The sequence below is a fragment of the Crinia signifera genome, chromosome 4, assembly GCF_055691185.1.
Source record: "Crinia signifera chromosome 4, ASM5569118v1, whole genome shotgun sequence".
In the NCBI taxonomy this organism is placed as follows: Eukaryota; Metazoa; Chordata; class Amphibia; order Anura; family Myobatrachidae; genus Crinia; species Crinia signifera.
This window is the reverse complement of record NC_139220.1, coordinates 52930657-52945889: the sequence shown is the minus strand read 5'-3', so window position 1 is coordinate 52945889 and position 15233 is coordinate 52930657.

Genomic DNA, 15233 nt, shown 5'->3' with positions numbered 1-15233 from the left:
TACATTTTTGTCCCTGTTTCTACCGTGTGTTTATGGGGGGGGGGACTCATTATGAAGCCCATATACATAAATAAGTCACCATCTGTTTAGTTTGTGTTGATGCCCAGTAGGCGGTGATAGACACGCCCAGTAGGCGGTGATAGACACGCCCCTCCAATGGTGCACCCCCTAATAAAATGGGCTGCGCACGCCTATGCGGACCACTACAACTTTTCAAAGACTATATAGTACAGATCTGTGCTATATAGTCTAAATCGAATGTGTACATGGCACCATGAGATGGAGTAGAAAGTAAATTGCACCATTTGCACACCGCTTAAATGCCATGTTAAAGTGGATGTACAATGCCAGACAGGCCTGTTCTGAAATTGATCTACATCAAAATATAAACAAGCCTCTAAGTAGTTACTGCATTCTTTCAAGTGACCATAGGAAACAGTAGGGTAGATGTATGAAAGTAGACTTTACGACTTTGAAATATCGATTCCCGCTTCTTCACAAAAAAAAAATCATGAGCGTTGCGGCCACGCTACTACGCATGCGCCAGATTAAAATCCCCCAAGAGTCTAGCGCTGTCTCTCCCCCGGCCGGCTAACTGGGAAAATATGAGATCTTGCTATTATTAAGAGATCTCCTGCACAGCCCAGAGGTGGTGGTCACCATAGACAGGGGCAGCGCTGTCCCTGATGTTGTGATTGGTTATCGCCACCCTGTAACTATGGATATCGACAGTGCTGTTGACCATTCATACATTTTCCCTGCATATCGGTGTGCTATCTTTTAGTGTGTGTTGATAACACTTCTCCCCATAACAAACCTTTATGCACCTCCCAGTATTTTAATAGCCATGTAGCCATTGGTATAAAAATGTTCCTTATAACCAATGTAAAGAAGAAGAAAAACAATTTTGGACAATTACATCCCTGATCAATTTTTTTTCCCAAGTACATAACAGGTACATTTTGGGGTAAGATGCAATGAGGGAGATTGATAAAGTTGTCAGGGAGTCGGGGAGATGGGTACTATTTCAGGGAGTCTCCCAAAACAACAAGGGAAAGATGACAAGTACAGTAGGCACTATGGTCAAGTTTATTATACAAAGTGCCGCTTGTATACTGCTCACAGATTTTCTCACTATTCCGCAACATGTGGAATGGTTCAATGTCTTTTTTTCACAGTCATATACTGTAACACAGATTTATAGTTTGGTTTAGGTTTTTGTTTTTATTACTATCTTTTTATTAGCTAAACTTTTATTTACTGCCACTTCAAGATGGAAACAGTGATATTTCTTTTCTTTTTGTGTACGCTCTGTAAATGTCTTGTCCTGCAGCTTCCTCCGTGTGAGAGATGATCCTGTGCTACATTGACAAAAATTATTTTAACAGAAACGTAACCATTACAGACTCCTGTGCTCCCATTTCATGTAGAGCGTAACTGTACAACTGTAACTCTAAAATATCACCAATAGTAACCTGGACTCTAAAATGAATCTTCAATCTTCTGTTAATGGAACCCAAGCTCTTTTGAGCTATAAAAGTGAGAACCGAAGATATGCAATCTTTATTAAAATCTAAGGCAGCTCATAGTTTCTTTAATATCAGGGTCTCCCATTTATTTTTGAAGAACTAAATAACTTGCTATATATTTATTAGATGAATGAATCTTTCAGAGTCCTTCTTATCCATTAATGTGTAAGATTAAAATGGAAACGATATCTTTTACAGTCTCTTTACATATAATAAAATGAGAACCGTTCTTTTCCTTATTTCTTAACACTCTCTTGTCTCTATTTATGTGAGTTCTTTGTCATTAAATTATCCTTTTTACCTTTATATTTACGGCACTGAACATCTTAAATGAAGATAGTAAAATCGGAGTAAATTAAAGTATATTATTTCTTTCTTTTGACGTAATAAAAAATGTAAAAATAAATATAAAAGTATACAGTATGTTGATCCCATTTAAAATATATGACTATGAGGCAAATTCAGGCTGGATCGCGAGAGAAAACACAGTGGACTGCGGGCAAAAATACGCCACCTACAAGGAGAGAATAAATGGCTCTTGCGAAAATGCTAATGATATGCAAATGTATCGCTAAACACACTGTGCATTCGCAAATCCATTCGCAATACCCAGAACATCCAGGAGTTCCTGCTGTTTGTGCAAATTGTAAGGATCAGTACACAAGGGTCAATGTACATTGCTGCCGATATTGGGGGTAGCAGGGACCCGGCATCAGCTATTGCACACATACTTGCTGATTGCTGGCAGGCGAAGAACATTGGAGGAGGGCAAGTGGGGGCCATGCTGCATTCTGCAGTATGGCCCTTGTTAATGATCCTCTCCGTCGTGACCACGTACACAGATGATGGAGTGGGTGCATACAGACTGGGCGATATAATGAGCGATATCGCTCACAATGGCTAAAATTAGCAATATCGCTCATTTTATCATCCAGTGTGTACATAGCTTTAGTCTGAGGCTACCACTAATCTGCGACTGAGACAAGCTGGAAGTGGTCAGTTCTGACGTCAGAGACCCATTCCAAAAAATTTTTAATATATAATTTAAACAACATATAACTTTCTCCTCTAGATTTTGGATAAAAGTGGTCTGTACACTAAACTATGATACTGTGGCATATCTTACATTCATCTTTGTTCCATGCTGCTAATTGCAATATCCTTCATTCTGTACATCAGCGGCGTAGCTTTGTTTGGGGTGCCCCCCCCCCGCCGTTAAAGGGGGGCGCCCCCCCTCCCCGCCCGTCCGGCCGCCCCCCGTGCCTGCCCCCCGTGCCCCCTCCCCCCATTGCCGCATGCTTACCTGTCCGCGCGTCCCGGCTCCCCTCCTGGCTTTAATAAATTCTATGCAGACGGACCACGATAAAATGGCCGCCCCCATACCGCAGACAGTTTCAGAGAACAGCATTGATTGAAGCCAGGAGGGGAGCCGGGATGCGTGGACAGGTAAGCATGCGGGGGGGCGGGGGGATTACTATAGCACTGCAGCCCCCCCCCCCCCCCCGGTGCCCCCATATGCACAGCGCCCCCCCCCCCCCCCCCCCGCGACCGCGGAGGCTGCGGTGCTATAGTTACGCCACTGCTGTACATGCTCTTAAATACATTCTACTCAGAGTTTTCATTTGCGGTCCTGCACTTAAGGATATGTAACCATGAAAGTAGCACATGTTGGGGGGAGGGGATACAATGGCCAATGTCTGTGGCCTGTGTTTGTAGCCAGGGCAGCCGAGAGGTATGCCGGCCTCGTTAACATTTTGGGGGTGTGGCCTAATTGTGGGAGGTGTGGCCAAGCCCCCAAAATATTTAGGGGGGTGAAAACTCACTTTAAAGTCAACGGGATGGGTGGGGGGTAGTGAGGTGGGGGTGTAGTTGTTGCCCCCCTCAGCAGCAGCACACACGTACAGCATGTGCTGTGCTGACAGCAGGCTCAGCATGAGCTCCCACGCTGCCAGTGAGACATGCTGAGCCTGCTGTCAACACAGCACATGCTATAGGTGTGTGCTGCTCCAGAGAGAGAGAACTAGGGGGAAGTGTGTGTGGGGGGGGGTCGGACCAGGGCCCCTGCCTGGCCCCTCCAGCAAGCCTGGGCCCTGGTAATTAGTACCTGCCCCCCCCCCTCTCGGCTGTCCTGTTTGTAGCACCTCCCCATTGCAGTATAATGCTATTTTTGGGGATGGACCGGCTTCATTTGCTCTGACTCTGTGTGAGGAGTTTACTGAATGACCTCCATGGTCGCCCACCTTATTCCAGATTCGCCTACTTTGGTGTATCCAGAAACAGATGAAAATACGGTACTTGTGTATTAGCAGGGCGACCAAATCGCAAACGTACGCTAGCGTAGGGAAATCACATTGCATCGCATGGGCCGCTTTAGTGCCGTGCGATGCGATTTTCCTATGTAATTTATTCACTGCTCTCTTGGCCCCGGCGGATCGCACCGCATGCGATCACACCTCACGCTAAATCGCATGCAATCACATGCAATTTTATAGGGTGCAATTCCATTAAAATTTACTATGCACGTGTATGCCATGTAATGAGCCCTGCAAGGGGACACGGATTACTTTACATGTATTCCGCATCCCCTCGTGGGGATTGCTGCGCTCGCCAAGCTTCAGGCTCGGTGGCTCGCTGCACTCACCACACTATATAAAATCAACTCCACGCCGACGTGGATAGTGGGGGTATGAAAAGGTCGGGAGGACGCATTCCGCCACCCCTTGCGGGGCTCTCTGTGCTCGCCACGCTTCGGGGTGGCGTGGATAGTGGGGGGGGGGTGCCTAAATCTCATTGCATCTCATAGAAGTATATAGGGCCAAGAGAGCAGTGAATAAATTATATAGGAAAATCGCATCGCATCACACGTCACTAAAACGGCCCATGCGATGCGATGCAATGCGATTTTCTTATGCAGAATCGCCCACTAAGCAATTTGCTAAGTGGGTGCCCTGCTAATACACAAGTACCGATAATAAACCCCCAATTTGGCCTAAAATTCTTGTTTTATTTTACTGGAATCTGGATCCTTGAGAATCTCAGGTTTTTGCACTACTCCTGTCGTTACTGCTTCTTACTCCTGGCTTCTAGGCTTCTAGACTTTCCTCATGACAGAGTTTCTGGAAATTAGCATGACACGTTATCTTCTTGTTCCCAACTAGAATATATGGACTGTCCTTTGGGCTTTATTATCTCATAGGGCCATTGCCAGATAAAAAAAATATGCCTGTTATTTGTTGGAACTGACAGAAACGTTTGTGTCCTGTTTAAATGACCAGACTAGTGATATCCCATTATAAATTTGTTGTTGCTTCCCTTCAACTTCTGCAATATTCCAGACAACATACTCAAAAGGGATTTGCACATTAGGTGTGTTTGTCAAGGTGGGTCAGTAAGTAGTGCTACAAGTTTTCCTACACTGGGCAAGAACAGCAATATGTTTTGAAAGCCACATGGAGTGCATGTCAGCAGAATGTAGACAAAAACTGTTCATGTTTTGTCCTCCACAAGAAGTTGCCCACTTAAATGAGAATTTAACAATTTTGTATCAGCAGAACATGCATCGGTGGAATCCTCTTCTGAAGAGTAGCACCTCAGTACAACACACCATCAATAACTACACAATAAAGTGCCAAACTACCAAACTGGAAAAACTTCTCTACCCCATAACATGGTTCCATGAAAGACCTCAAAATAGAACTGTCCTAGCATCAGGTTGCATAATTTCTTACTCATTCCATCCAATAGCATTTCATTCATGTCTCTCCTTACCGGGGGTAAGTCCTGCCCCCCAACCAATCAGGAGCGTCCTACAAGGAAACTCCACTCCTTATTGGCTGGTAGGCAGGACTAACCCCCGGTTCAAGGGAGTTGCAGAGAATGTAAACAAAACATTCTCAGCTTCTGTCCGGAAATGGGTACGCATGTGTCGGTTTGTTATTTTACCTGGCGGGATGCCTACTTCAGAATCACGTAGACACAATCTTCGCCCGATGCCTCAGTAAGTTTAATTTCCTTCTGCAGGTACCCTCACTTGGATATCTACTGAAGAAGGGGACAGGCCAGCATTGGAACCCCTATGAAAGTATAGTGTATGAATGAAATGTAGAGTGTATTTCAGTATTAAAGTTTTACTTTTCTGTGTCCATGTATTATGTAACTATTTGTTCTGTGGTAGAACTACAAGTAGCAGTGGACCCTTTAATGCCCCACATTCTAGGACTTGTGGTCTCCAAGTCCCTGCATGCGGTGCAGGCTTGCAGGGGCATGTATTTCTAACACAGAATAAAATATTATTTGTTCTATTTTTTACACCAGAAGATCAGTCCAGTGCCCACCGCTCTGGGGCACCAGGGACAAGCCTGGGCAGGGGTATTCTGGAGGGGGCAACCCCTTCATTGGGAGGTTCCCACTCCCCCAGGGTCTCTGTCTGGGTTCAACAGTCAGGGGGATAATTCTTTAGCTGGGGGGAAGTAGTGTAAATAGCTTCCCCCAGTGGCGCCATTACCCTGCTGGCTGTTTGGGCCTGGTGCTGGTTGCCAAAATACGATGGACCCCTACTCATTTTGTCCCCCGTATTTTGGTAAACAGGACTGGTCCTTGAGCTAGGTGCTGGTTTTAGAAATAAGGGGGAACCCCATTCTTTTTGGCCCTTTAATCTCTAAAACCAGGACGGGCTCTTTGAGCCATGGGCTGGTAATAATCGGCCGGGGGACCCCTCACAGTTTTTTAAATTATTATTATTATTTTTTTACGAAGTATGAATACGAATCAGCAGTATGAATGGATCAGTCAGTGCAAGCTGCCAATTTGTGTTTGGCGGCCATATATACAAATACATATACAAATGGATACGGCTGCCCATGCCATCGGAATATACGAATCCAGTAAATACGGCAGATTAGAACATTTGGTGTGTTCAAACTTTCTCTGCACTTGTTACATCTGCCTCACAAGCAGTGCAGCATGGTTTTGTCCATCTGCAAAAATTGCAGCCTTGCTTACAGGTCTGAATCAGGCCCTTATCACATTACTTGTAACAATTACTTTGTATCAAAGTTACAACCTAATATATCTAATACATTGTCAGTAGCTTTATATGCAGCTACAAGATGCAATATTTATACAAGTCATTTCTGTATTGCATCCTAGAAAATGATAGACAGATTCTGATTGGTTGCTATGGGCAACATCACATATTTTTATTTTTAGAAGCTTTAGTAAATTTACCCCTAGGTGTATAAGGACACATTTATATGATCTCTTGACATTGACATAACAATGGCCCCGCAGACCCGCGGTCATGGGGAGGCACTGAGTAAGTGTGGGTGCTGGTGGTCTGTGGGGTTATCAATGCGCTGCACTGCTGCCGGGTGCCCCGGACCAATATTTCCCCTCTGCTTGCCACTGGGACCTGCAGATCTACTTGTCTGCAGTCCCGGCTCTCCTCCTGGCAGGCTCCTGTTAATGAAAAATAGCCCACACAAAATGTCCGCCCCCATACAGCAGACACTTTTTTAGGATGCTAAAGAAGGCGGCGGCATCCTCAAAAACGGTCTGCTGTTAGGGCAGCCATTTTGTGAGGGTCATTTTCATTAGCAGGAACCAGCCAGAAGTAGAGCCGGGACCACAGACAAGTAGATCTGTGAGTCCCGGCTACAGACTCAGCGACGGCAGTAAGCAGCGGGAGTATTGCAGGGTTGGGTTTTGGGAGTAAGGCTTTTTTTTACAGGGGCGGACTTTATTTTACCGGGGGCGGGGGGGGCGCTCAATTTAAAGTTACGCTACTGTCTCTTGGGTTGCTTACCATCTCCATATATGCAGTTAAAGTAACATAAACCTTGGTAAATATAAATGTAAATATCCTTCATACACGGGACATGATCTTGAGCCCTTTTGTTTGGTTGCATATTACAGTTAAAGCAGTGGTCCCAGGAAATTAAGTTTGTCTTGTATTCTTTTTGTAGAGTATTGTCTAAGTAAGCGTAAAATCCCCTAAAAGCTTCACAGATTTGATTAGTCTTATGATGTAAATTATTTTGTCTCAAATAAAAGCTATGAAGGAAGCATTACGCTGTTATATGAGAGGCCCAGCTAAAAGCTTTTACTCCATTTCTTGCCAAATCTGTAAGTTTTAATTCAACATGATCATTGGATTTAGTTATTCAGCAATGAATTCAAGGATTGCCTTGCGGCTGTCAGAGTCCACGGGTGCCATTCCACTGCGTGTGAGGAATTATTATTGGTCTGGTCACTTATGATATTTATAGAAAGCTCATTTATATACTGTATAAGATCAGCAGAGTGACTGTGGTACTTACATAGAGCTGAAGATGCTTATACTCCATACAGACCAATATTCTGGGAATGTGTTGATCACAAGGATGATGTCGCACATTTCATTCCCAGGCCTGGAGAGCAACACTCAAAGGGCCTGATTCAGATCCGTTCACTAGGCTGTGTATACTTGCAGCCATACTTGCCTACTTTTGAAAATCATTTTCAGGGAGATTTGAGCGGTTAGAATTTTCCTCAGATACATGGAGCCAGAGCCTGCTGCTCTGTGTGTGTGGTGGGCGGGTCCAGGTTTAGTGAAACAGAGCCCCGGCTGCTGGTTCTCCAGCTGATGCGTGCCTTCCTGTAACTCCAGCTGATGCAATGACTTCCTGTAAGCGTGCACACAGCAGCCAATCAATTGTTATTTTTAGCTGATTGGCTGGTGTATTTGTCACCTTCCACTATATCACCCCTTTATAACAAATTTTTACTTTACCAGGCTTAACCACTTCAGTGGCTCAGCTGCCGCAGTAGGCTATCCCAACATGCCACCAGCAGGTAGGTGTGCGCCAGTGGTGCCTCCAGCTGTGCACCAAAGGCACAAGGCACACCACCTCTAACAGCACCCTCCCTTTGCCCACCCCAAACCCCCCCCCCCCCCTGTTGCTCTCCCCTGACAACCGCGCTCTGGCAATCGTACACCGGAGCTCCCCTGCAGCTGCTCCCACCGCCATTAGCACTACATCGGTGACCAGGAGTTCGGGTGTCTGAGTCCCTCCGAACCGCCCCGAACCTCCCCGAGCCATGGCCTGCCACCTGGTCACTGATGCAGTGGGAATAACGTCGGGAAGCTCTGGCATAAGATCACGGGGGGGGGGTAGTGACAGGAGGGGGGTGTCGGGACTGGCTGCTGCCCTTGAGTGGTGGGTTTTGCTGGAGCAGGACAAACCTGCCCTGGTAGGTTTGTCCTGCCCCAGCAAATCCCACCACTCAAGGGGTTAATACATCTGCCCCACAATGCAAAAACATACTGGTAGGTTAATAGGTTTCTGACAAATTAACCTCAGTATACAGTATATGTGTTGGGAATATAGATTATAAGCTCCACTGGGGCGGATACTGATATTAATGCCTAAATATGCTCTGAAAAGTGATGCATAAAGGCATGATGATAAAGGCTGGTCACTTGCAGATACTGCCATAGGAATGACTGGTAGCAGTCTGATTGGTCAGAGCATAGGAGCTTCCATAGTCTGAGTACTCTCATTCAATTGCAGTGTTTATGAATGGCCTGCCTTTAGCAATGGGGTCTTGTAAAAGACAATACCATGTCGTCCCATATTGTTTTTTTATTTTGCCAATACTTACTATTGGTTACCCATTACAGTATTGCTAACTATTGTCATATACAGTATTATGCCAAGTGTGTTGCATTGAATGCCATTGTATGCCATTTATATAATGATCATTATTTTCTGCGTATCATTCTCTGGATCCATGTTCTCCCCTTAAATACTGTACATTTTGTGATATTATTCTATTTATCAATGTTAAGTCATTTTACTGTGTCTATGGGCCTAGCCTCTGGGTACAGCCTGAGATGGACAAGCTAATAGAGTCATTGGTAAAGAAAAAAAGGAAGATCCACAGGAGCTGCCATCACTTCAGTACCATTAATACACAATGTGTCGCTGTGCACAAACTGACAACTGGGTTACTACAAAATGACATGTCTGCCTTACAGATATCGACCAATCCCCTTCCTTAAATTTGGTTACATGATCCTGAATGTCAGTCAGGCTCCAACCTAACTTGTGTCATATAATGAAGAGGAAAGTTGACAATAGTGTGTTATTATTTCATATATATCAAAAGTTCTATTGAATAGTTATACTCATATTTATAGATAATTGAAAAGCCTTCTTTATATCACAGTTCCTGTATATGTGATGAGTAATCAATTAAACAATTTAGGGATAAGTAGAAATAAAATACAAGGTAGTGTAACATTGACACAACTTTATTTATACAGTACATTAACATTTACATGTATCAGTTTGGTGGCTTTCCATAATTTCCCATGTGTGATTGTTGGTCTTCAAGAAATAACGTGGAGATAAAAAGTCACAATATGGTTACTGTTACTAGAAATGTGCGCAGAACGCTGTGTATTGGTTTTGGTTATAAATCATAATTACTTAAGGCCCACATTCGCTAAAGCAAAAAAGCAAGTCATTTTTTGTTTGGAACAAACCATGGGCCTAATTCAGATGTGATCGCAGGATAAATTTGTTTTCATAATGGGCAAAACCATGTGCACTGCAGGTGGGGCAGATGTAACATGAGCAGGGAGAGTTAGATTTGGGTGAGGTGTGTTTAATCTAAATTGCAGTGTTAAAAATGAGACAGTATTTACCCTGCACAGAAACAAAATAACTCCTCCAAATCTAACTTTCTCTGCATCTTACATGGGGCATCTTACATCATCCCCATGTAACCCCCCCCCCCCCCCTCTCTGACCACTATGGGGATTACGGGTTACTAATTTACTACAGTATGTCTTGAATATGCTACTCATCCTCATCCTTTGGTTAAAGGGTTTTTGCCTTTCTATGTCAGTGCCTCCACCCAAGTAATCCTATGTTATAATGGGTCTACTTGGGAAAACCCATAGTGGTATTGGATAAATGACATTGATATAAATATACAACTACCTACAATTCTATATTCTGTTGGAATGCCTCGTCACCACGGCTCACACAAACACATAAACAATAGTTGTAATACTTTTATTGGAAGAGATAATAAAGTTACTTAATATCCAGTTAAGATATAGTTTAAAATATGAGCTTCAAATATCTTTAAGGGACATTATAATGATGAATTAATTAACTTATAATAAAAATATAAATATATAAACTTAACAGGTTTCCACCCATACTCCTCACTTCCCAATCCAACTACTGCCATAACTACAGATCCAATGCATTTATACCCATTAGGGTTGTACAACGTGCTTCACACTTCTCACCACCTGGACAATGCATTGGAGTCCCAGTGTGGTTCCAGATTTCTATATATTTCTCTTAACAATATGTAACTAATATATAACTTTGTAAATAACATAAAACAATTATACTGCAGTATAATGGTCTACATATGAGTAGTCAATAGCAAAGCGCTCAGCGGTGCACATGTCGGGGCCCTTTTCTTTGAAGTCCTGAAAGTGGAGAAGTTACTTTAACATATCAGCCTGTTTAGCAGAATTTGTCTAGATCGATAGGAGAAATAGACTCTTGGTCTATAAGTACCGCATATAAAAGTGTGTGGCTACAATTGTATCAGGTCACAAGCAGCAAAGCAGATTTGGCAGTTTTGCTCACAAATGTTACTATTATTTTGCTGTAGTCTCAGCAAATCTCTGTATAAATGTATCTCTCTTATAACACCACTGGCAATTTGGTACATATACCATGCTGTCTTCTGGACCCCCCTCAGCTGTACGCCAGTAAGTATACTGGCACACTCTTAGAACTGTTAGGATAATGTCTCTGCCATTGCTACCTGACATATATTTATAGTACAGTCTAATAGTGTGTACACACGGTAAGATTTGGCTTCCGATGTTCCCAATATAGGGAACATCGGAAGCCAAATCGCATGCAAATCGCATGCTTTTTTAGGGCTTGTGAGCCCGATGCGCTGCCGATGCGCGCTACCGTGTGAGCACATATTGGCAGCCAGATAGAGTGGGCAGGCAAGACTATATAGTGCAGATCTGCACTATATAGTCTAAATTGTGCCCCTCTAGCATGCCGTGAGGGACTCACATCTCACTGCAGGATCTGCCGTGTGTACACACCATTAGACCTGGTAGCTGGTTTATTTATGAAACTGGTTTGCTTTTGTGTGTAATATGGTACTAAATATATATTCACTTTATATTATACATATACATTGATAAACATCACCTATTTTACCTGTGTGTGAATATATGAAGGGTTTTTACGTCAACCATGTGCATATATTTATCAACTACAGACCTTACATAAGTATTTGGTTTATTAACCCTTTAACAGGGTTACACCCACCTGCAGTGCATCATGGATTTGGTCAATTTAAGAACAAATTTGTCCTGCGATCAGGTCTGAATTAGGCCTCATGTTGCTATGTAATGGGAGAAAATAAATTATATTGTTTATAAGCAGGATCAATGCTGGCTGTTTTTGCATGTAGCCCACATATGTTCTACAGCTTTGTTTTTGCACAGCAATTTAGATTTCAGATTGAACACACCGCATCCAAATCTAACTCTCTCTGCCCTAACTGCAGTGCAGCATGGTTTTGCCCATTTGTGTGCTTTTTTTGCTTTGCTAACAAAGCTGTCAGGCCCTAAATCATCTGTATTTGGTTTTGGATCCTAAACATGGTCATGTTTTGGTTTTCTGGACAATTCTTTCTTAGATGGACAAAAAAACATTTGGGTGAGTTATTTTGTTTCTGTGCAGGGAAAATACTGACTGCTTTATTTTTACACTGCAATATAGATCTTACTTTGTAGTAAAACCCCACCCAAATCTAACTCTCTCTGCACAAGTAACATCTACCCCACCTGCAGTGCACATGGTTTTGTCCATTTGAGAAGGAATTTGCCAGAAGGAGTGAACCAGAATAACCCACTTAGTCCTGTTTCTGGTCGTACAGTTTTACTAACATCAATAATATTAATTTCCAGTTATAGTCAGAGTCAAATGGCAACTTAAATCATGAGGGAGGAATGTAGAATATGCTAGATTTTAGACCCGAGATCAAAACTTGGGGCCTTATTCTGATCGGTGCGGCCCGATCAGAAATATGCGGCCATGTCCGTGCAGGCGAATCCCCGCCTTCCATACGGATCGCCACCTCCGTCCGTACGCGGATATGTGGCGATCCGCATGAAATTGGACGGGGATACGCCTCCTCCGTCTTGGGAGCTGCCCCTGCATTCGATGGTCGCCGAACATCGAATGCAGGGCCGCACGCTCCACCAGGTCCCGCCACACAAGACCACACGGACACTTGTCCGTGTGAAATCATGTATGGGGGCGGGCAGCTGACATCCGGCGATGTCAGATGCCCGCCCCCTACACACGCGTCACGGCCTCATTACCATGCATACGCCCCGCGTTTGCATGGGAACGCCCATGAAACGCGGGGCGTATGCATAGGGTAATGAGGCTAAGTAGCCCCTCACGCCCCTCTACGCCCCCTGTGCGGCGTATAAAGAATACGTGCGGCGAATTCGCCTGCACATGCGCAGACTGACCTCTGCACATGCGCAGACGATCAACATCGGCGGGACGTCCGCATGCGGTAAAATCCGCACCGATCAGAATAAGGGCCTTGGTGAGATGACTCAACTCAGGACTCCAAAGTTTGTGTGTATTTGGTTTTCAGCTCATCTCTTAATACTTATCTAACCCTTATTTTTCTACCTTTCCTAGTCTATCCAGTTTGTAACATCTTCTAGCTGACATGAGGAAGTCCACTATTTGCAAAACCATTTGCATGTTTTTTATGCTTTTGTTATGAATATGCTTGCCCACATTTGGATGGTAATTATGTTCACTTTCTGCTCCTAGTACTAAATTTGGCAAAAACTAAGGCACCTTATGGTGGTCAAAATAGAAGAGGGGAGTACTATGCTGCACTACTGCCTTCTTGGTGGCAAAAATCCCTATTACATGTTACGTATTGCACTGTATTTTTAAACAGTAAGTGCCATCTAGAGGCCAAGGAAATAATTGGCATTTGAAAAAAATGTCAAATAAGATGTGCTGCACAAACAAATAGTAAGATAATAACAGAAAATTCTAAAAGAAAGAATGGAAATATGAAAAAATATATTTACAAGTTTAAAACGAATATATATATTCATCACACTTTCCCCGTCAAATTATGTTTTAATACTTAGAAAAGTAGTTTATTGTTAACAGGTACCTTTGTTTTATGATGTTTAGTGATAGTTTGCTCTATACCTGGGCATAATGCAGAGGTGTCACTAGGATTGGTGTCACCCATGGAATTCCTTCTGTATCAGGAACTCTGAGAGCAAGAGCCAGTGCTACTCCCCCCGCCTCTCATAGTGCATTTTGCAGCATGCCCCCCTTAGTGCCTTATGCAGAATACCCCCGGTAGTGCCTTATGCAGAATACCCCCGGTAGTGTCTTATGCAGAATACCCCCGGTAGTGCCTTATGCAGAATACCCCCGGTAGTGCCTTATGCAGAATACCCCCGGTAGTGCCTTATGCAGAATACCCCCGGTAGTGCCTTATGCAGAATACCCCCGGTAGTGCCTTATGCAGAATACCCTTGGTAGTGCCTTATGCAGAATACCCCCGGTAGTGCCTTATGCAGAATGCCTCCATGAATACTCACCACCACAGTCTCTGCTTTTTTTTCTGCTGCTCCGGCTGCCATCCCTGGCTCCCAGTGGCAAATGCAGGATTTTTAGAGGGGGTTTTCCAAATGTAATCTAATATCTCCCAATCTGCAGAACATTTGGTAAGTACGGGAGTCTAGGGGAGCGGTAACAGCCCTAAAAATTGGTCTTTTTTTCACTGGATACTGTATGAAAGAGAGTATTAATATTTAACACAGAGGCGTAACTTTGGGAGGCAATGGAGTCATCTGCCGCCGGGCTCCTGCTCCGAAGGGGCACCCCTCCTCCCCTGCAAATTTAAATCAGTTCATTGAAAGCCTTCAATATTGCTTCTGTGGCTGACTTCCCCTCCTAGTAGGACCATAGACAGCACACTCTCTTTATTTTAAACATAACATACATAGATATTTACACACATGCATACATACAGTATATTTATATAAGATGCTGTGTGTGTGTGTGGGGGGGGGGGGGCACCAATATATATCTTGCGGGCAACTGGGGCGAACTTACGCCACTGATTTAACAGTACAGACGGTCTATAGTATAGGCTGTCAGGAAAAGGTTAAACATCACATAATAAATCTCCCACCTCATGGTAAGGCTCCGGTCTCTTCTCTGGTCCATTGCGATGTTTCAGATCAACACATAAAGTAAATGTGGTAGAATAAGCTGCTACCACTGGGCATGTGCTTAAAAAATTGGAATAGGGCAAGATTTAATTTTATTTTGCTACCCCTAACCTGTTGAATGTTACCCGTTTAGGAACATCTGGATTTACCCACAAAACCACCTACCTGATGACAGAGATATTCTTGTATAAAAGATAGCACTCATTAGGCTTGTATGAAAGTGTTCCAATTAAATACCTCATGGCAACCAGATACTTGTGCATTTCAACATTCCGGTCCTTTGTCAAGATGTATGTGTTGCTTACTATTACAAAAACTATCAACTCTAATGCCACAGCAATAGAAACAAGTCCCCTGGCTGTGGCATTATCTTA